Here is a 23,408-nt window from a genome sequence, read left to right on the forward strand (position 1 = left end):
AGCTGTTTCTTCGTATTTTAAAGGGAACCTGATGCAGAATATTTGATGGTGCCCAGAAGCAGATGAAATAATGCTGCTGTGTTGGTATTCTCTTGTTGATTTTCTGTTTTTTCTTTATGTGCTTCTTTTTGATATAGAGAAATAGACCTATGTGCTCACTGGTACTGATGTCTGTAATGTTACCTTTTTTATATGTCAAAAAAAAAAAAAAAGCAACAATACATATACTATGAATTATCCATAGATGTCTCAACAAAGCAGATAGAGATTAGGCTGTTTTGGTAGTCACCTGTCAGAAATTTGTTCTTTTCTTCCTTATAGGTTGTCAGTATATTTCTATTTGCTTATCAACCGGTTACCTGTGTGACATCTACTGGCAGTTTAAACCTTGTTTCTGTTGTGCAGACATGTATCTGTATCTCATACTGCTTCAATTGATTCAGCATAAGCTGAAAACTTGAAGAGTTGGGTAAAATGATCTCCTTTCTTCCCCTACAGCTAGTACTTGTCTACCAGAGGTGAGTATGATTGAGAGAGCCGCTGTTTGTATCATCCTGAACAGATACTGAAGTGCAAGGCCCAGCAAAGGACATCATCTGCAGTTCTGGTACTAGACATAGAAAAATACTATATGAACATTATTTTGGAAAAACTTTTCCTGAAAGCTTAAAGAGACAAACTTATTGATGCATAACTTGTCCTACAGAAATATTAAGCTAGGTTACCAGTATTGGCACAAATGCCAATAGAAGCCTTACAGAATGACTGAATACAGTACATAAAGCAGAGAATGATGCTTTGTCGTGAAGACAAAATATTCTTCCTTTTGAGCGTGCTGGCAGAAAACTTTGTTGAGGTAAAGATATCACTAGTAAGGAAGTGACCAAAACGGTAGACTGATTGAAATAGCAGAATAACTAATTTTTTCCAACTCATAAAGCTTCCAGAGGGTTAATGATAAAGTGCAGACTTTGTGTATGGAAGACTCAAGTCTAGACATGCATGTTAGTTAATAATTTATTTTATTTTCTTTTATTCTGTGAAGAATGAAAACTATTATGTAAGGTGTTTCAAAACTTATCATTGAATGATTGAATGGAATGAAGCTTTCGTCCTTCATGTATTAAGTTAATTCCTTTTGTGGTATTTCCTGAACAGGAAGAGCAAGTGTTTCAACTTCCATCTGGACTCAGTTCTGAAATACATAAAAGACATTGACTGGGCCTTAATGTAGATGGATTTAATGGAAAAGAAGTTTCATAATCATACAAATATTCTTTGTCACAGCAAAAGATTCGCAGTCTAATATACCTTACATACCTTATAGTAAAATTTATATCCGATTTACTAAGACTCATTCTATGCAGATATTAAAACACTGGCTAATAGATGAAGAGTTCCTGGTGTATGCATTGGTGGATATACATAAATCCCCTGCATTTTAACTTTCATTAGAAGATTTTCCTGGGCTAATATTAAAGCTGTATATTAAGATGTAAGCTGGACTCTCTCTTTTTATCATTGTGAATGCCTGTATAGGAAAATGACGTGAAGAAAACCAAAAATAATTTGATTTAGACATCTCTGAAATAATCTTGCTATGGGACTTTCTTTCCTCTTTTGGAACTCCTAGCAGCCTTTCCAAGATGAAGTTAAAAACAGTAATCCCCGAAGATGTACTCTTTTAGTCATTATCAAGGGCTGTCTCCTATACGGTAAGCTTACTGCAAAATTTTCATCCACAAAAACATCTGGAAAAAAAACAAAAAACAAAACAAAACAAACAAACAACAAAACAACCCAAAAGATTTACTTTTAACAAACACCTGTGTGTGTCCTCACAGCATTTATTTACTATAGCCTCATGGTAATTTTGGTACAGGATGATTATTCTTTTTGTTAATCACTGAAAGTAAACAGATGATGTGGAACGCCCCTCTCTCTCCAATCAACATGTTAGAGACATTCTCTAAGAGAATGCGTGGCTACAAACAGGTTCAATAAGTCCATGGTACAACAATGGAATAATTAAATTGTCTCATATTGCCATTAAAATATTTTCTTAACTTGCTTTTCCAGCTGGCTTAGATTTTTTGTCTTAGTTCTGTTGAAATCAGATTCATCTTGACCTTGGACACATTGATGAGTTCCTGGCCCTTTTGTGAGCACGATCTCACAGCCTCTGGAGGCGTCTCCTGTTAGCTGTGAGGGGAAGATATGGTTGTACAAATGGTTGTTTTTTAGAGGAAAAACAGTGGCAAGAAGAGACATCACAGAAATATTATCTTAACTGTGGCAGACCATTGGAAATTCACATTTGGGTGAAATTTTAACCTTTTGCTTTCACTGCAAGGTGGAAGCATTTCAATTCTATTGACTTCTGTTATTTTCACATTTCTTTAAAAAGCCCCTCTGTGATCTGTGATAAATTCTTTGGGTCTCTAGAAATAACTATATGGACTATGTGTGCTGTTTTTCTTAGTATTTCATCACGTTCATTATTAACATTGGATATATCAAAGCAAACTGTAACAGCTGTGGAGACATTTTTGTATACTGACAGGTTAATTTGTGAATTATACTTTTTAACTAACCTCATTAAAATTTGACCTTTGGAAATAAAAGCATATCTATGCTTTTTTCAAAGTTTTAAAAGATTTTTTTTCTTCCCCAGCATTCTTGAAGTGATGGAAATGTGGTGTGAAATATCATAGGCCAAAAGAATCTTGAAGGGCAGAAAAAATGTTTAAGAGATTTACAAGCTTGAAAACCACAGCCATAGTGGTTCTCCATGTACAAGAGAGTTCCTGGGAATCTGAAGCAAACACATAAGGATGCCTAGATGGTGGTCAGGGGCTTGAAAACATGGTTTAGCCCATAGGAGAAAAGACCAATGGATCTGAAATCCTGTACTCCCTAAAGTGGAGAGATGGCAGGGCCAGACTCTCCACAGAGGTGTGCAATGAAGAGACAAGAGGCAGTGGTCACAAACTGCGGCAAAGCAATTTCCTTTGAGATAAAGATGGTCTAGAAGTCATCTGGTCCCACCTGCTTATAGCAGGTCTATATCTAAACTAGAACAGAGTGCCATATCCAGTCACATTTTGAAAATCTCCAAGCAGAGCATCATGATCAGAGTTTATTAAATTTTTATGTGTGTAGCTTAAATAATTCTAAAACTTAAGAATTATTTTAGAAAATATACATAAACAGCACATTGAATAAAACTGGTTCAAATTAGCCTACCTTTGTAAAATTTAACATTTGATATCACAATGTATTTTGAACAGTCAAAATGTTTCTGAACTACAAGGACATTTAAGTTACCTTTGGATTTGCTATGGAAAATGTTTCTGAACTACAAGGACATTTAAGTTACCTTTGGATTTGCTATGGTTTCTAATTACTTCTTCTTGAAGTAATAACAGAGTTGGATATGAGTATTTTCCCAAAGACATGGTATCTTACACCTGTTTGACAAAGGCTGAACATGTTCCTTTATTAGACTGTCAGGCATAAATACTTCACCACCATTATTAAAGAAAAAAACACCACCACCTACAACCAACCTAACAAAAATATTTATGGTAGGATTGGAAGAAATCCTTTAGCTGTGCAAAAGGGACACTTTAAATGACTTATAATAGACATTGATTTTTCGTTAGAAATCAATGCATCAAAACCAGGATGTGAATCAAAACTTCAAAGCAAGTTATCTATGTTTGATTAGAAATATAATTTTGGAAACTGCTGAATTTGAATTTTCTTGCCACTGGGCTCTCATAGTATCATAGAATGGCCTGGGTTGGAAGGGACCTCAAGGATCATCTCGTTCCAACCCTCCTGCCTTAGGCAGAGATGCCACCCACTAGATCAGGTTGCTCAGGGCCTCGTCTAACCTGGTCTTGAACACCTCCAGTGATAGGGCATCCACAGCCTCTCTGGGCAACCTGTTCTAGTGCCTCACTACCCTCTGAGTGAAAAACTTCCTTCTAACCTCTAATCTACATCTCCCCTCTTTTAGTTTTAAACCATTCCCCCTTGTCCTAATGGCTCTGTAAATAAGTGTGTTACTTTAAACACTTCCATGAATGTTCCCCATATTTCTCATTGAGTCTGGGCCTCTGGGTTTGTGGGGAACTCAGAGGAAGAAGACAGTGAACCTCTTCCTATTAGTCAGTTGACCTGAACCAAGCTAACTGATCTGATGAACTGCTTCATACTCTTGGAGCCTTTGCTAAGCTCTCACATTGCAGCGTTTGTGAGTAATGTTTCATATCATCTCCAGTTGGCTCTCAGACCATGTCCCATTTTGGCGGATGATGACCTGGCCTTTATTATTCATGCCTTCATCACTTCTTGGCTAGTGTATAGCAGTGTGATAAAACCGGGCATGATGCCTACAGCACTTAGGAAACTCCAACTAACAGAGAAGGCTGGAACACACCTCGGCAGGCACACTGGCTACCATGGTTCCATCAAGCCTCCCTACAGAGATTTCCCATGGAATTTCATCTCTAGTTTGAATTCATTTTCTACTATAACACATATACATATATATATATATGATTGTAACCATGGGATGAAAATTGTTCATCCCACAGAAACAAAAGAAAATCACTAGTTTCTCTTCCTTGCCTCCAAAATCCTCTTTCACTTTTCCTTCTCTAATATAAATGCATAATAGCTTTGCTAACCCTAAAGCCTAAGCGCTACCAGAACACCGCTCCTTCTTGAGAAGAGGAGAAAACAGAAATCATGTGAGAGACACAGTCCTGTTGTTTACTACAAAATAGGAGGTCAGGGGTGTGAGTGAGGACCGCAGCCAGAAGAACCTGTGTGGTGGACCGGAAGGAGCAAATGCAAGGTCAGAGTCAAAATTGTGGCCTTCCTTTGAACAGAGGCTGATAGAAGACACAGTGGCTAAATTCAGTAATGGAAAATATTTTCTGAGTTCACTGAGAAATTCCTCTTGTTTGCTACCACTAGAAACAATTGATAAAATCAGATAAATATTTTAAGTTTTTAATTCATCATATTATTTACCCAGACATCTAAGTCCATTCCTATTCAGTGAGGTATGTGAATATTTTAGTGTTTTTGTCTACTACTTTTCTCCTCATATTGGCTATGTGAGAAGTAGGACCACATGTTAATACAACAAGGAAGCAAGTTTCATAATTTTCTGTGTGCAAGTGTGGAAGCAAATACAAAATTGGACAAACTATCTACGTTTGGCTAGTCCCCCTGGAATAAGTAACTACTCCCGAGAGCAGAACTTAAGATACTTGCAATTTATATGACTTTGAGTCCTAATAAAGAAGACATTACTGATATATTGATGGCCGATACAGCAGTGCAACTCCTAGATTCACTTTAAGTGTAATAATTAAAAAAAATGTTGTTAGGTAGAACTCCCAAAACTGTGCCTCCTGAGTATAATCTCTGATAGAAACAAACAAACAAACAAAAAAATGAGTTTTTAGATATTTAGGTGGAATCTCTCTGAGTAACTGTGGCTTGTCCTAAGGAATTCTGTAAACCTCCTCTGTAATGTTTTCCTTGTTTCATTCTTCTGTACATGATCCAGTGAAAGCAATTCCTTCTTTGTACCTCAGCTGATATACTCTACCAATTCAGTTTGAGAGAAATGCAATAAAATAGCTAAAGAATGTGCTGATGAGAACAGTTATCAAGGGAGGCCGTCATGAGTTTATAGCACTTTCTTAGTTTGCTTGTGCGTAAAGTCAGCTGACCTAGCAGAAAAGAAAGAAAAGAAAAGAAAGCAGAAAACTGCAGCTGGGAATCAAAGCCAACTTTCAAAATTAAGTGTTATTGATATTGTAGAGGAATATGTCTGAAGAGGAAAGCAGGATATGCCTTGACAGCACCAGAAACCTGTCCATCATATTATTTTTCCTAGGCCTAAGCACTGTGCTCCAAGTGGGAAAGAACTTAAAGGATTACTGTGGTTAAAAAGACAGGTGTAGGTCTCTATGTAGGTATATTTCAAGTTCAGAAGAACTTAAAAAATGTTCTATTGAATTCAACATGAAATAGCTGTACTTCTCTGATTATATGCAATTCAAAGGAGTTCTGTCATGAATTGGTGGCTCTGTATCATATTGGAGCTATGTGCACTCTTACTGTCAACTTTTAAGGTCTTCCATCTCACTAAAATAAGTCTGTTTCCTCCACAGATTTTTGTATTTTGTTTTTTGTTTTTTTGCACGTAACTTTCTAGTCAGTGTGTAAACAGGGAACTCCACCTATGGTTAACAGGCATGATTTTGTCACATTCTTTTGTATTACCTGACAAAGCAATTCTGTAACTGTTTCACACGGGTCAACTGAACAGTTCAGTTGTAAATTTGACTTTCTCACATGTCAGTGCAAAAAACACAGTAAATGAAAACAAGCCACCTGAAGAAGCTTTGCAGATTGTTATCTGGAAGCCTCTCCATTGGCATAAATTAAATATAAGATCCCACCAATTTAGGAGTTCAATAGTTTGGGCACTGATCACTACGCACACTTAAACGATACAAGGCAAGAAAGAGGAGTAATAAGGAAATTAACACAGTAATCACAAAGATTTACTGGGAACTTTCCTAGAAATGCTAGGGACCTTCCTAGTCATTCCACAGCATGTTTGAGGTGTATCTTGAAACTGCTTCTACTACACAAAGAAAATGCAAAGAGAAGAAAGAAAAAAAATTGTTTTAATATGTTCTCTTTAGTCAGTTATTCAGCAGATCATGTAGATACCTACACCTACTTTCTTCACCCAGGACAGACCATCTGTATCATCCAGTACTTGGTGAATATCAGTAATAATTAATCAGAGGTTTCATTCTGCTATATCATATTGTTATGTAGCAAGTGCATTATATTCCTTTTCTATTCAAAAAAGTTCTATGTATACCAAAAGGATGATTTGGATTGATGTATGAAAAGATACACGCAGCTGAAGATGTGAAATTAAATTATTAATACATATACACATTAAGGTAAATGCAATGTAGACACTGCTTTCACTAAGAAATGAGATGTAGACGCTGCTTTCACTGACGTTATACTCTTCAGAGCCATTGCACAGAATGCTTTCACTGTTTCCTTTAAAAGCAATTTATCACTCAGTAACAAATTAAGATCCTAGAGGTCAGTCGATTTTTTTCTTTCTCCATTGTGCTTTATTTATAACTTCATGCATAAACTATGCAGGAATTTTCCAAACATAAAGAAATACAAAAGCTATTGCTTCATACCCTTGAGCATCTAAAATAACAAAGATACTTGGAAATGTTCTCTCTATACTAAATCCCAGATGACAGCATTAGATCATTTCTATTGCTATTTCATTTGTTTGTGTTCCTAAGTATAAATGATGCTAAGTAGTATGACTATAAAGAATACCATGATTGTGCACTAGTCCATTGCTGGCATAAAGAATTGCAGGACTGTCTTACTAAGGTAACATCCATACTTTTCCCACTGGATTACTTCAATTTAATGAAGATCAATGCCTATACCTGTTCTGACAAGCCCTCAGCACAGCATCCAATTGCTCTAGGAGCTTGCCTCAGGACTGGCAGGGAAGCTCTGTTATGAGCAGATTTGGTAGTGCAGCTCCTGCAATGCTCTAACAAAAAATTGTCTGTGACTTTTTCAAATGACTCTAAAAAGGAAATATCAAAAACTGTCTCTAAAACAGGAGGAATGTGCCCAGACAAAGGAATGCAGAGAAAACAAGAATGAGAGAAGGTAAAACACACAGAAAGTAAGCATGGTGAAGATAAATTGGAGTAACAAAGATAGGTGGAGTGTGTGGATGTACTCAAGAGAGAGAGAAAAAAAAACATGAGCTGAGCAAAAAATAAAATAAAATAAAATAACAAAGAAATAATAATAATAATAATAATAATAATAATAAAACTAACAAACAACCAGCAATGCTAAATAGGAAGAACACCAGAGAAAATAGAGTTGATGGAGCAATGCTCAAAGGAACAAAAACGTATGAAACATTTGAAGAACAACAGTGGACAAAAAGGCAAATATTTATTATTTCTCTTTCATAGCTACTTGGGTCCATGACATCACCCACCATCAGACTTTGTTGTATGGTGATAAACTTAATAATTTTGAGTGCACTTTTTGAGGGTAGTTGTTTCAATATCATAAATCCCAATGAATATACAATTTTTCTGGTCCTAAAAATGATAAAACTTAGAAAGTGAGAAAATGAGAGTGTTCTGAGTATCAGTATCCCTCTACCAGTACAACAAAAAATTAAAGATCATAAAAGGTCATAATTTTTGAAAGATTAATTTTGTAAGAAATTTTACAGTAAAAGCATGAAAAAGCTGTAGTGTGACACGGAAAAAGACTTTTTTTTTTTTTCTCCAGGTAGCCACTCAGATAGAAATAGATTGTTAATTTGAAACTTGGAGAAGAATGCCAAGGATAATCGTTATGCCTAAAGTTATCTGGAACTTCATCTCATACATTTTTCTTGAAATGCCTGACATAATGATTAAGTGGATTTAAAGGCTCCAAGAAACAATATTCTGAGTAAACAACATCCTAATTTATAAATATCAGTCATCCAAGGAGTTCCCTCAGATTATAATTAGGGAGTACATTTCTTAAAGATAATCTACTGCAGGGAGACAGCCCTGTTTATCATCAAATATTTTTGTCTTTTTCTACCAGTCACAATTATTGTAATTTCATGGTGGGTAGATTTTTCGTATATGTATATGTGTAGAGTTAGGGGCAAGTTAGGGGAATGAGGACAGAAAGAGTAAAGTAAGCTTAACATTATTTCTGCTGAAAAAAGTCTAATTACTTACCTAGACCTTAGACTATTCTTTTTAATTTTGCTCAACAGCTCTACTGACGTCAATGGAAATTCCAGATGCAGAATGAAGACAGAATATAGCCTATTGTCATTTTTGGGTATAACAAAATATAAAACAGGCATTTCTAAAATATTTCTAGTTGCAGTGGTTGCAAAACACATCATACTTGATAAGCTTTCACAAACACGAAGCTAGAAGTCGCCCAAACTGATAAACAGAATTCAATGCTAAATAATATGACTGTGTACTTTTAAGGTTTTAAAATCATTGGCTGTATATCTCTCCCTCACAAATGGCAGCCAAGAATTGTCAGATGAAAGATGCATGCTATCCTGGCTAATGATGTCACCAGTTTACTTTTTTATGTGTGTGTATTAATCATTTTGTTTATAAGGTGATTTTAAAAAATAAAAGTAAAAAGAGAGGTCAAGCTACCTCATTTAAAACAACCTAAGAAGATTAAACAGTTGTACACAGCAGATAATAAATAATTATTTAAAAAAAAAAAAAGATGTTATCATTCATTAATTAGTCTAAGTGGTTTTATCTGATTGCTGTGCCAGTTAATACGTCTGTGCCTGGAACGATTTTAAGATTAAAAAAATTGGAATGGGAGAGGGAAATCTTTTATATATGTCTGTTTCCAGCCAAACTTAATCCAAAATCCAGAATGGAGGCAGATTTTGATCTTACTGTGACCCTGACCATAAATGCACATAAGCTGATTTCTTGGAAGTTCTTTTCAATTGTCTATTTGATATGTAGCAACAGACTGCTGGAAGAAAAAAAATAGACAATACTGAACTGCAATTTTTGACTCATTTCCTTTACTGCAGCTCTGATCTACTGTTCAATGGCACACCATGTCTCAGGAATTTGGTAACCTCCCAGTGATCTTTTTCTGAAAATGTGATGAATGTAACCAAGGTGGGTTGGCAATTCAGTCAAATGAAATGACTTTAAGATGTGGGATTTCATAGGTAATGATGATCTATGTTGGAATATGGGACAGGAAAGGATTTTATAGGTCATGTCCGTTGTTTTGCAAATGTAAGGATCTATGATGTTCATTCTACATGAATCAATGAACTGTTTCTTCAAGAGGCTTTGTCTGTCCCTCCTCCCACACAGCAAAACTGACTGTGGTTGCTATAAAACACCAGAAACCACCAGATGGACCACACAATCTGCTAAGCCACTAAGGGGTTTCAAGTGGCACTATCCCACTGTCAAACAGTCCAGACACTTTGGTGGACCTGCCCAGGACCTGGTGAAGAATGGGCCCTATTTACACTAAAGGTAAAGATAAGAATATTGAATGTTCCCTGTCAAAACAGACCAAGAAAGGATTCCTTCTTGAGCCCAGATCTGATGTTTGTTACATCATAAGCAAGAGCCATTTATTTGGCAACCAAGGAGGTTTTTGACCATCCGTAGACAATGCAAGTCCCAGCTAAGCAAAACTTACTGAAAATTAGTACTTTACTAAGTTTATACTAGTTCCGTTGAGAGTGGGCTTGCCTACAAACAGATTTGCTGTTGCTGACAGCGTTTACTAGCTGCGTTCTGCGTGGATCACATGCTTTATTAGGATGAAAGTAATCATCACTGCATCTTACTCAACATCTAGGCAATGATGATCAGGAGTACAAAGGGAAGAAATTATAAGGAACTCAAAGCTTTAAAAGCATTTACAGTGTGTTTGGATAACAAGAGGCTACTCTTGAGCTGAAGGAAAAAAATCCCAGTGTTGGGATAACATGCCACTTTCGGGGTTGTACAATTGTTGGCAAATGCTACAATTAAAAGAAAGAAACAAACACAGCCCCATGATACCCTGGCATAAAGGCTACTGTGGGGCACAGGTGATGAGTACCGGAGAATGTGGGGGAAAAAAACAGTGTTTAAGGAGATGAGTACTGCAGCTGTGTGACAACATATATATATATAAAAAATACAAGATGTGTGCAATTAACCCAGCACAGCAACACATTTTCTCTGCAAGCACTCCATACAAATTAGAAGAAATATCTTGTAGTTTCAAGTGAAACTACAATATGTTCTAACTACAATAAGTTCTAAGTATTTGACTACAAGATTTCACAGCAGCATGGGACTGAAGAATTAAATGATGGTAGGCTTTCATCCTTCCCTGGTATTTAGAGTTAACACAACAGTACTTACTGATGTCATGGACAGAATACATCCCTCAGGGTGGTACTATGTCTAAGCATAGAAACAATATCTCTTGCATAATTTTTTTTGTGAATCAGGGGTATTTTCCTGTATCCTTTTCCAGTTCCACAATGACACAGAAGGTATGGATAAACATGATGAAGGATGTACAACTTTAAGAAGCAAAAGGCAAATCTTTCTGCACAGGAAGTTGTAATACTGCTCTGGTCTGAGGGCCAGCATTAGTTCTTATCATCTTCAGATGCTCTTGCAGATATGACTTGGTTCAAAGAAATTAGAGCTAAAAGTCATTTTTGAAGAGCTCATTAGAGTTTTAGTTCCTTGTACTTAGTTATTATTTATTTTATTTTATTTATTTTATTTTATTTTATTTTATTTTATTTTTGGACACTATTCTGACTCCACACAGAGCACCTGATTGTGTCAGGAACTTATTTTCCTATGAACCATGTACTGAGATCCTCACACAGCTCACTATATTTTAACACAACTTCCCTGAAATGTATCTCATTTTACTTTAACTCAGGCCTTCCAAAAAGATGGAGGTTTCTTATAGGTCTCTTTCCTTTCTGAGTGGCAACCCCATGATCACAGAAACCTGAAATTCTTGATGATTTTTTAAAAACACATTATCTAGTTACGATGATTATCCTTGACTGGACAGTGTCCTGAGCAACCTGCTGTATTTTACCCTGCTTGAACAGGGGCTGGGCTAGGTGAGCTGCAGAGGTCCATCCCAACCTCAACAGTTCTGTGATCTTGTGAATCCATAATTATGAATAATTATGATAAATTATGATTACATATGTTGACTAATTGTAGTTAATGAGGCATATGCAAACTTTTAGTGATTGTGGGTGTATATGTCTGTGGGTGTAGATACAGATTTGTCGGGCATGAAGCCCTGAAGAGATACCAGTCCCCGTCATCTCTTGCAAGGCTATCATGGCACTGTCACTCCTAGAAATGCAAACAGTGACATTGCCACAAAAGCGTGGGTTGCCGAAAGAGCTAATGAGGCTGCTGAGACATACTGAGAGGGGGGAACTTCAAAGCTGTAGGGTCCTATGGTCTCTGGAGCTGTGGGTGGAACCTCTCCCTGCAGTTTGTGTTCCAGAGGAGATTGAGTACCTTGGTGCTGAGAGAATCTCCTGTGCATGAGGTGGTAGGCCAGTCTCCCAGTTCTTACTGGGAGTAAATCTCTCCTTCCTTTCCAAAATGTGATGGTGATGGAAATGATGAGGCAATACATAAATGCCAAAAGAATTTTGTTCACATCCAAATCAAAATTAGCTTAATCTAACAGCCTCCTGTCTGTGTCTCATTAAAAGTAAGCTGTATTGAACATTCAGAAATGTTAAGCAATGTCAAAATTTAATTACTATTTAGTGGGAATGAAACTACATATGTAAGTTGCACAATTTTCAGGGAGAGTCAACTGTGAATGGTGTGCAAATAAGTACTGTGTGACCTTGGCATTTAATATGGAAAGAGAAATGCATTTCAAAGTGGAAAATAAAGCCTATGTTAAGCATGTGCAAAGGTACAGCAAAGAGTAGACAGATGCGCTGGAAGAGATAATTATACTGAACTGATGTTTCTAACCACAAGGGTGAACTTTCTCTAAAACACTGCAATGACTGCAAGATCCCTAAGCCTCAACATTCCTTTGTTGTTTAGTAAATCACTAGTGAAATAGTGAAGTCTATCATGTAATGTTATCATGTAATTCATCCTTCTCTAATAGTTTGTCCTCACAGAGAAAAACTGCCTCATGGTTCCCTCTGAGCTCAAATAGTATCTGTAACCTGAAACATAAGAAAGCATAAAATATTAACTCTTTGAAAAAATCAGTAGACTTCTCATGTCAACATATAAGGATGCTCTGCATGTTTAAGCGAGGGCACCACAAATTCATAGGCATGTAAGAGTTTTGATCTGACATATTTTTATATTTTTCTATCAGATTTTTACATCCCATAACTCTAGTGAGCTCAAAAATATTCAGTCCTCACTTTTGTCTTCAAAGTGTCCATTGTGAAAGAGATGGTGGCTCAACAGTATTTAGGGAGTCCTGCAGCTGGATTCAGAGAAGTCACTTTATTAGTTGCCTTCTTCAACCATTTGCCAGATTATAAAGTACCTTCCTATTTCTCTCTTCTTTTAACTAAGAACGGAATTCTTCCACTAGCTCTACTGGGGGTATCTCAAAAAAAAATAGCTGGAAGCAGTCACCAACCTAAGAACCTACATTTAAATAAAAACTAAAACAGATGTTTTTGGAAGATCTTGAGACAATAATGGACATAGACATTGAATTTGCATTCTAAGAAATTATATGATTTTAAAATTTAGATTATACAGTAAGATCTTAAAATCTAGAAGCATTCCTCAAATTTGAGAAGACCTTTCATGAGGACTTCAATTTAAACTGAGAAGATAATCTGATAATTTAAAAAATAATCTGAGAAATCCCCCCATCTGGAACACTGTAGCATATTTTTCATTAATTAGAGCAAATTTGCTCTCCAGCATCATTACATTTTAACCTGCTTTTCCAGAATTATTTCATCTTCTTTTTAAATTTCTTTCACTTTTCTGTAGTTCCTAATCACTGTCCAATAAGCACTGAAATGTTCATTTGCAAATACAGTTCACTATAGGCATGGTTATGGCAACTGCTTACACAGGGACAGTGATGCTGTTGTGATCATATGATCTACACTCAGATCTCAGTCTTGAGAATCAGACTCATAGGAGATATTTCAGTTGTACTATCATTCCTTAAATGGCTTGTGCTGTTTTGCTTCTGCTGATGATGCACAGTGTCACAACGTTATGTCATCTCTCTGGAGGATATTAATACACCAGCATAATACAGCATAAGTCCATATCAGTCTGGACAGAAATGATCTTGAGCTGTCTTCATACATTTTTCTATAACTGGCTCAGGGTGCTATTTTACATCTGCAGCTTGCATGCAGAAAAGGTGCAAATGCAAATGTTCTAAAGGTAGTACAAATATCAGGACAACAGTGCTTTCAGTTCAAGAATTAAATGAAGAAATAGCATCTCATTAAAGAATTCCTTTTACTGCCTGGTTGCATGAATTTAGTATCTGGACTGGCATAATACTTTCATCATGTTTCATTATGAAAATATTTTTCAGAATTATTTTCCATAATCAGTGCGCTATGTAGTGATATAGTGTATATAGTGACTAATCAGTGTATACAGTGACCTTTGCTTTAGATTGTGTATTATGTGCATTTCTATGTAGAAAAACACACACACACAAAATTACTGAACAACATTCACCTATGTCTGCAGGATAGTGTCACGCATCAAACAAATATCATCATTGTATTATCAGTGTCTATACCCAAAGAAACTCTTAGCCTTTCCAGAACAGTGATGCCATTCCAGCTCTTAGCTACAAAGACACACTGTGATTACCGTCTGGCTGGAGAATGCCATACAGGAAAAATTATGTTTATCTATTACAGAATAATGAAGAACCAAGTCTCCTCTACTAGAAAATGAATGAATGGATTCGGACTTCCTAGATATTTCCAATGCGGAGCTTATGGGGCTCTTCTTACTCTGATTTTATTTGACAAAAACAGCTGTTACAGTCCTGGGAATTAACAAATTAATTTAGAAAGGTATAGATAAGAATTATGCAATACATGCTTACACTAAGCACAATACAATGCTCTTTAACAACAGATAGCAGCAATAGGAAAATTTTCAAATTTTTTATTGTGTCTAAAATGCACCTCTCAGATTTTTCTTAGCTCCCCGAACATACTTTTCTAGAGTTTTAGCCAGCTCACAGTTACATAAACACATATTATCCTGTTCTGCCTCAAAAATAGGCATTATAAAATGTTCTAAATGTGCTAAACTTCTGTAGCTAAAAATGTTTGAAACCAGAAAGAAATCCTTTACAGAGACTCTGAAATGAAAAAAAATATGTCTAATTACACCTTGATCCAAACTATCCTAACACTAATGGAGACTATCATTGGATCACTGAACTTTACATCCAGTCTTTGTGACTACAGTCAACAACAAACTGAAGCAAATCTTTACCTCCTAATAGTGTTTCATTAATGTCCCCAAGTTTCTTAAAGTTAAAAAATGTGCTTACTCATTTGCTGGATCAGAGTTTCAAACCACCAGACTTTTATGTTAGGAAATGATACTATAGCAATACCATACCATATTCTGGCATTGTATAAATCTTAAAAAAATTAATGATACTGATACCTTGTAGAACAAAAGATAAAAGTTGGATAGCAATCTAATATTGCAAGACAAAAAAATACATTATATCTTTCACAGGTTTCATTTAAACAATTTTGTTATTTTTATTTTATTTTATTTTATTATTTTATTTTTTCTTATTTTTTTCAGCATTGTGATAAGCTGCTAAAGTGGAAGTGATTTAACAGAAGTCATGTAATGTCATCACAGGTCATGTAGACATCATAATGCCTCTTGTCAAAATGTTCCACAAGGCTACCTATACAGCTCTTGTGCCAGTGATCAGTGTGGTTACCTTCACCTATATTTCTTGGACTCTCTGAAGTGAACTCTCAGAAGTAAAAATGTTGCAGTCTTTCTGAAGTTCCCCTTCCTACTCCTATTTCCCCCATTTCTATGATGTCTAAGCAAAGAGAATGCAAACTTTAAGTTCTCTTTCAAGATCCAATCCGTGTTTTAAAGAATGATTTTTTCCTGATAGCATTGTATGTTAAGACACCATACATGTCACAGCAAAAAATAAGCTCATAAGACAACTTTCTAGGACTATCCTAGTCCTAGCAATGGCATAAAAATAAAGCAAGAAGGCATCCATGACAAAGAAACTGTGAGTCAATGGTTCCTAGGTTATCCAAAGATAAACAAAGATGAGAATTAAAGAAACCAGATGCAAGAATTTATTTTCCATGTTAGGAAAGTACTACAGTTTTATAGTTCCTACAGATATTCAAATGCTAATAACCATATCATAAAGATGCCTAACACAGAGAAAGGGAAATTTTGGTGGTACCATACATTCAATTTCCCTCTCATTATCTAAGTGAATTTGACTAATCTGGTTCTCACCAATTGAATTGGAAACCATACACTACATTTTATTTTCTTTGTAAAAAAGAGCCCAAACAAAGTATGAAAAAAGTTTAGATCCAGATGAACTACAATATACTAAACTGCAAGTGGAATACTACTGGGATTTGTCCTCTGATGTGCTACTGATTTTGTATCTAGCTTTTGTTGCCTAATGGTTCTTAAATTTTATTCTTCCAGAAGTCAGATATAGACATGCAACTCTCTCACTCATGGTCCAAGCAGGGCAGAGGCAGTGCTGAGTCAGCTCAAAATATGAAAAAAAGTGAAAACAGGAATAACAAAAGACATGCCTAAGCACGCCTTACTTTTTTTTTTTTGCTAGTTTTTTAATAGAAGGATGGAAGAGGGAGCCTTAGGGAAAAAAAAAAAAAAAGGAGGAGGGAAATGCAATATGTTTTATACTGGGAACACAGAATTGTTTGCTTTTCAGGCTTGTATTTAACATGACTTGCTAGTGGCATTGAACAAACCCTCTTATCCTTTTTTTTTTTTTTTCCACCTATCTGTTGTTGCCCATAATTCTATTGTTTGTCTTCATGGCATGCTACTTTTAAAGTGCTTTGAACTGGACCAAACTTGCAGAATGGTATTATATGAAAATATAATACTCAGTCTAAAGTGCATAGTAATTCCAAACAGCTATCTTGCTTTTAAAAGAATAATATTAAATAGGTTACTAACAATACTATAGAGAACTAAGTTTAGCATTTGACATCTCTTTTACCTCTCTTATATAACAAAAGGATTTGGGAGTTTTTTCCATGCTTTTTCCATAAAAGTCAGTTACAAGTTATTTAGATACTGTGTGGTGAATTTAAAGTCAGAATTTCCGTATTTGCCTGAAGCAGAAAACCCCTTACATAGTAAGTTCAATAGAAAATCAGACATCTGATAATGATTTGGGGGCATGATTTTAAGTAAAACTTTGTGTGATGATGAGAAGGAAACATTTCATTAATTTTGTTAGCGAGATGGTGTCTTGTTTAAGAATGTCATGGAACCCTAAAATCTTCTGAAGAGATGTCTGCACAGCTCCTGGATCCACTGTATTACAGAAAATATTTTAGTTAGAGCTTGTTGCACAAAATATACCTTATCTTGTCAGTAAATTAAATTAAATTATATACTATATGTCTTCTTTTTTTTGACACTTGCACAAGTGCTGATTCGTTTCCAGTGTAGCAACTTGTGAACATATGGCCCATTCACCTGGGTAGATCCAGGGACGTTTTTAGAAGTTTAATATTCCAAAAACAAGAATATTCTTTGGAATAGTGGAAAGTTCAACACTGATACTTCACACACTACTGGCAAGCAAGGTGATACTCTTGCCAAAGCAACCCCAAAGGTTTATAAGCACCACTGCAGAATTACCATGGACTAATATACAATTTGCATTGTTTATTTGCATTTTGGTGAACTACCTGATTCATTTCCAAAATGAGAAGTATTCACCACCATGTGGACAAAAGAAGCCTAATTCTACAACTCTGATCTATTGCACCTTTGCCCCATATTTAAGCTATGGAATAAGCATGTGCCTTTCTTTGGCCATCTTTGCTAGCCCAGCCAGCTCCCTAGTTCTCAAATCCTCATAAAACATTTACTTATGTCGTAGAAATGCTCTATATGAAAGAAACCCACAAAAAAAATCCCTGCAATCCATTGCCAAGATTCCAGAAGGAGTTAAGAGCTGACTGTGAGGGCTTGTCTGCTTCCAGAGCCAAGAGCAAAATCTTTGCCACAGGAAATAAGATAATGCATCAACAGCTTAATTTATCTTCCAATAGAAGTACCTTGCCCTGGGGAGGTGTACTGAATGCCAGATGCTGTCACATGAAAATCTGAAGCGATTTCATTATTGGTCTTTCAAATAAGAAATAACCATTTATTCAACTTATTGTTCAAACAGGCTGTGCACACTTTACTAGCATTAAGCACAGGTGAATTAAAGTAAATGGCAGTTCTTAGTCCTCAACTGTTAGTATATGTTTATGTGCTTGTAAAAAGAATGCTGATATATTTCTGAGACTTTACTTTCAATTTACTCTGGGGAAAACTGCAAAAATAACCTACCTTTTTTTCAGGATGGCAGCCTTTGGCTGTAATCAGTGGCAAACCATTGTGGTTAAACACAGAAAACCAGCTAAGCCAGTTGGAAATTTAGATAGCATCACGATTTTCATTGGAAATTGCTTGTTCATCACAACCTGGAGATTTCATGTTCAAACAAAGCTCTGCCAGCAGCAGGATTTCCAGAAGATCTCTGTATGAGCTATGATGTATTGTCAGTATGACTGCTTTGCCCCTTATTGGAGACCTCAGAGCACAGAAGCCCTGCAGGCCCTGTCTGAAGCATCCAGTGGGGCTCTCAGACCCTGGGTTCATGGTGTTCTGTCTGATTGGCTGACAAGGGTTTGAGAACCAGACACCAAACCCTAATAGTCTCTCAGTAGACAGTCTGGGTGACAGTCACTTCCTGGCTGCCTAGCTCCAAGTCTACGTAAACTACCCAGTGACTTCTGTGGGCCCATATGCCCTGCTCTTACCATGGTGTTAGATAGTGGTTTGATTATCTGGTAATGCTGTAGAATATACGTTAGATATATGAATTTCCAGACTTTCTGAAGTGCCCATCCCACTGATAAGCACTCTCCTTCACTGGCATACCAACAAACTTTCGGAGTCTATATGTTGCACTGATTTTTCTCCCTCTGAGATATGTTTCAGGAATCAATTTGAGGAGTCCCTCTTAAGGACTTACAGAAGATATGGGATCCAAAGTAGTAGTTGATAGCAATCAAATGTATCAAAGGCAAGAAGGTAGCGTAAACCTAGACAGTCTGCCAAGGCCCTGAGAGCACCATAACATCCCTGTCAAGCCTCCACCAGGGCTATCCTCCACCCATTCTCATTACCCAGGACCCCATTTCAGCCACGACCAGAGACATCAACCCCTGCCCAAGTGACTCTGTAGCAGAGTCACTCTCTAGCTCCATCCACATCCCTGTCAGTATTTGGTCTCCTGGATGGACCCCCCCCCCCAACTTCTGACCATCTCCATCCCTGTCTCTGACCCCAACTCCTTTTTATCTTAATGGGACCACCTGGATGGACCCTTGTACTGGACTTTTGTTTGTGGCTGTAGATAGACATGGCCAAAGACTGGGCCAGACTACAAACAGTAGTCATCTTTCCTCACAATTATTATTTTATCAGATATGTTTCAGGACTCCCCTTGTGCTTATATGTGAAGTGGAAGCTTGGACAGCATTTTCTGCAGTCATAAGGTGAGGAAATTGTAGTCAAGGTAAGTCGAAGTAAAAAACCCACTAGTTAGTCATAGACTAAACTGCTGATTAACAGAAGCATGGAAGAGGTTTTTAAGATGGTGGCAAAAGCTTTAATAAAAGCTGGCTGATAGTTGAATTAATCTACCTGTTAGATAGACTTTTGACTCGGATCAACTAAGTTGGTAGCCAAACTGGCAAATATGTATTTTTGACTATTTCTCTGTGCAATTACATGGGTAAAAACCTGGCTAGTACAGAGGGAGTTAAATGTCAGTAGTAAACAAAAAAATTGGCCTGTAACTAAGTGATGAGTGGGTGGAGTTGGGACAACCTTTATTAAAAGTTTTTCAAAATTACGTCGTAGCAGGAAAAAATGTCAGAGCATTAAATGAATTGATGATACAGTGATAATAGAAACTGCAATTATTGTATCACCTAAGAAAAAGGAATTGACCTAGGAAGAGAAATGGGGGCAATGGAGTAATAAATGTATCTACCGCTACAAATTAAAAAGTAATTGTGAAGAAAACTAAGACAATCATAAGGAATTTGACTGAAATGCAGCTTGAGGGAGCTGAAGGTGACAGAAGTAACAAGCTAAATGATTAACAAAATTGCTCAAGAAAAAGCAGTAAGAACAGTACTAAAGAAAGTAACAAACTGGTAGTAATTTTACTTGTAAAGGGACTAAGACAACAGCTTAGTTATTATACGTGGCACACTTCAGGCTTCACTTGAAACAGGAAATGTAGGTGTTGATCCAAAATCCAGTGAAGTCAATGGAAATATGTCTTTTGAGTAATAAAGTGCTTTGGGACAGGATCTCAACTGCTGGGGTGTTTCCAGATGACAGAGAAATGTCTCATTAAGAAAAATGGTTCAAGAACTAAAACAAATGGAAGAAAACTGCAACCTTCTCTAATTATGTATTATAGAGACTTGAGTAGTACTGCAATTATATGACGTTCCAATGGCAAAGCCATTATGTTTATCTGTGTAAGGAGATGATCTGGTTAGAAATCAGATTGCATATTTCCAACCAGAAGCATAGTTTCCATTTAGATGTGGAAAAGAAATTCAATGACTAAGTAGAGGCCATTATTATTGTGTGTTATTTAAACCAACGGTAGTGGGAATATGAATTTATATATTCATATTTGAATATATATGTAGAAAATCAGGTTTCCAGGGGATAGATTTTGTTTCTTTCCATCCAATTCTTTAAAATAAAAATAAAAGTGCTTCTCCATTTCCTGATTATATTCCATGTGGACTTTTTAAGTTGTTAGTTAAATTTTGCATTTTTCTCCTTGTATTGGTATACTAATGGTATTTTTGATTTAACATCACTCAGTTGATTATTATTGCTCAGTTCTCTTATTTTTCCCTGTCAAAAGGACTGGAACTCTATATGTTTGCTAAGTAAAATGGCTTCCCAGTGCACACAGAAATTAATGTATTAGTTAAAGCTCTTAAGGACACTTTTGAAGCTCTAGGTATTACACAGATAGCCTCTAGTGAATATTTTGAATCAAGTAGCTTATTCATATGTCATATTTCCAATGATCACAGTTTTATCACAGGTCTTGAAATATTTGTTCTTTCTGTAAGTCATCTACTGAGAGAAGTGTATGTGGAAACTACATTCTACTACATGGAAAAACTCAGCTTCTGTTTACAAAATATTCCTACCTTTCATAAATATGGAAGATATCTTGAGCTTATGAGCTGAGATCATGTTGTCTCAGGAACATAAAAATAATTAATCACAAATTTATTATTATTGTTTTGTTGTTGTTACAATGATATTATAAATCAGTCTAATAACTGTTGAAGTCCATTCTGTGTTTGTTTGTTTGTTGGTTTGTTGAAAACTTTGTGCATACATTTTAACACCTGGCATGGTATGATTCAGAGTGTCCTTTCTGTCTGAACTCACTTCTGCAGATGAGAATATTAGGAAAACAACAGTGAAAGTACTATATTCACTCAGATGCTCTGAATTCATCTTCAAAAGATGATAAGTAAAGTACAGCAAAGCAAAGATTATCCTGGACTTGCAGGCAAGGAGTGAGGTAATAGGGTTATTTGTCAAAGATGTAGTTCACACTGCCCAGATATTCTGACTTGTGCCTTTAGCACAAGCCCTTATTTGAACTTCAAATATTTCAATAAGAAGGTTGAGAGGACTTCAGAGAACAAGGATCAAAGATCAAAGTCGACCTCCACACTCCGGAAAAGTAATCCTACTCCATATTTTAAGGTTGCAACATATCTGATATCTTTAAATGAGATACTATTAACTGTCTCAACTTTTTCCTGACAGTTTCCTTCCTCTCCTGACACTTGCTGTTTAAGTTTTCTTCATCCTCAGTACTCTCATTCAGAGAGAAACAAAATATCCCTCTTGGATAAATCAACACATTTTTATTGTTGGACTAGATCTCTGCTAGAAAAAAGGTACCTGATACAAATAACTGCTCTCACACTTTGATGTGCTCACATTAGTTTTCTCACAGTTAAATCAGAATACGAGCACAAAACAACCATAGAGTACATACTGAAAGAGAAGCAAACCAAAAGTAAAATGTCTTGAATTGAAGCATGGACTGTATTTTAGAAACCATTTGTGAATACACTTCAACTCTTCACATCCACATTCTTACAGTGATGGGTACACTGTCAAAAACTACTTGATGGTTGTGATTTAGGATGATAAAGCTGCTTTGCAATGTCGTTTCTCATTTTAAAGCACAGGATGGAAATGTGCTTCCTTCCTGAGCAGTGTCATTTGCTTTAGCCATACTTACATACCAGGCTCTCAGATTGCTGAGACCAATAAACCTGCAAAACTGCCTTGACAGTGAGAAGGCATGGTTTTCATAGAATAAGGGGATAATTCAGGTGGGAGGAGACCTCAGGAGGTCTCTAGTTCAATCTCCTGCTCAGACTAGTCAGCTCAGAACTTTATCCAGTTAGATCTTGAAAACTTCCAAAGATAGAGGCTGCCAAACTTCTCTGGTAAATTTTCCACTGCTGGACCGTCCTCGTGGTGAAAAAGTTTTGTCTAATGCTGAAATTGAGCTTCTTTTGCTCCAGCTTATGCCCTTTGTTGTTTGTCCTCCCACCATGCACCACTTGGAATAGCTTGTTTCTCTCCTCTTGATATGCACCACACAGACACTGAGGGCTGCTCTTAGTCTAAGACATCGGTTCTCCAGGCTAAACAGGTCCAGTTCCCTTAGTGTCTCCTGTAAGGACAAATGAACCAGTCTTGAAAATGCTGGTGGCCTCTGCTAAACTCACTCCTGTTTATTGAAGATTTTCCTTTATTGAGGACTGCAAAAGAGGCTCCAGTATACTAGATATAAGGGTGATTATCCCTTCTCCTGATGAACAGGCCATGCTCTTGCAAGATACAGCCCAGAATGGCTTCTTGCTGCCAAGGCCATTGCTGGCTCATGCTCAGCCTTCTGCCTGCCAGAACCCCAGGGCTTTTCCTGCAGACCTGCTCCCCATGCAGGCAATCTCATCCTGGGGCAGGGCTTGGCACTTCTTTTTGCTGATTTTTTTTTTTTTTATGTTGGCCCATTCCTCCATCTTGTCCATGGCGCTGCCCTGCACCACCCAATTTCTTGCTATCTGCAAGCTTGCTGTCACCTCATCAAATCATTAGTAAAGATGTTGAATGACACCCCACAATACTCCCCTAACCTCCAGAATACAATCCTTTGACCATTACTCTCTGAGCCTGATTGTCAAACCTGCTCTTTTACCCATCTAGTTGCCTGAAGTGCTAACTGCTCATGTGTTATTCATACATTTCATTTATGATCACCTATCTCAAATGGAGAGGCGAGCAAAGATGCACCAAAATCAGAAAGTTAACTTGTTATATTTTCCACTTTTCATCTTT

The 23,408-nt window shown here is 36.6% G+C and overlaps 1 long non-coding RNA gene across 1 annotated transcript; it reads left to right on the top strand.

The window, feature by feature from the left end:
• Positions 1-4,741: 4,741 nt before the first annotated feature.
• LOC118246186 (uncharacterized) lies at positions 4,742-9,222 on the top strand. The gene is made up of 3 exons (XR_004778098.2): positions 4,742-4,867; positions 7,715-7,764; positions 8,894-9,222. It is a non-coding gene; the product is annotated as an uncharacterized LOC118246186 (long non-coding RNA).
• Positions 9,223-23,408: the final 14,186 nt, after the last annotated feature.

Source organism: Cygnus atratus, chromosome 3, assembly GCF_013377495.2.
Source record: "Cygnus atratus isolate AKBS03 ecotype Queensland, Australia chromosome 3, CAtr_DNAZoo_HiC_assembly, whole genome shotgun sequence".
Taxonomy (NCBI): Eukaryota; Metazoa; Chordata; class Aves; order Anseriformes; family Anatidae; genus Cygnus; species Cygnus atratus.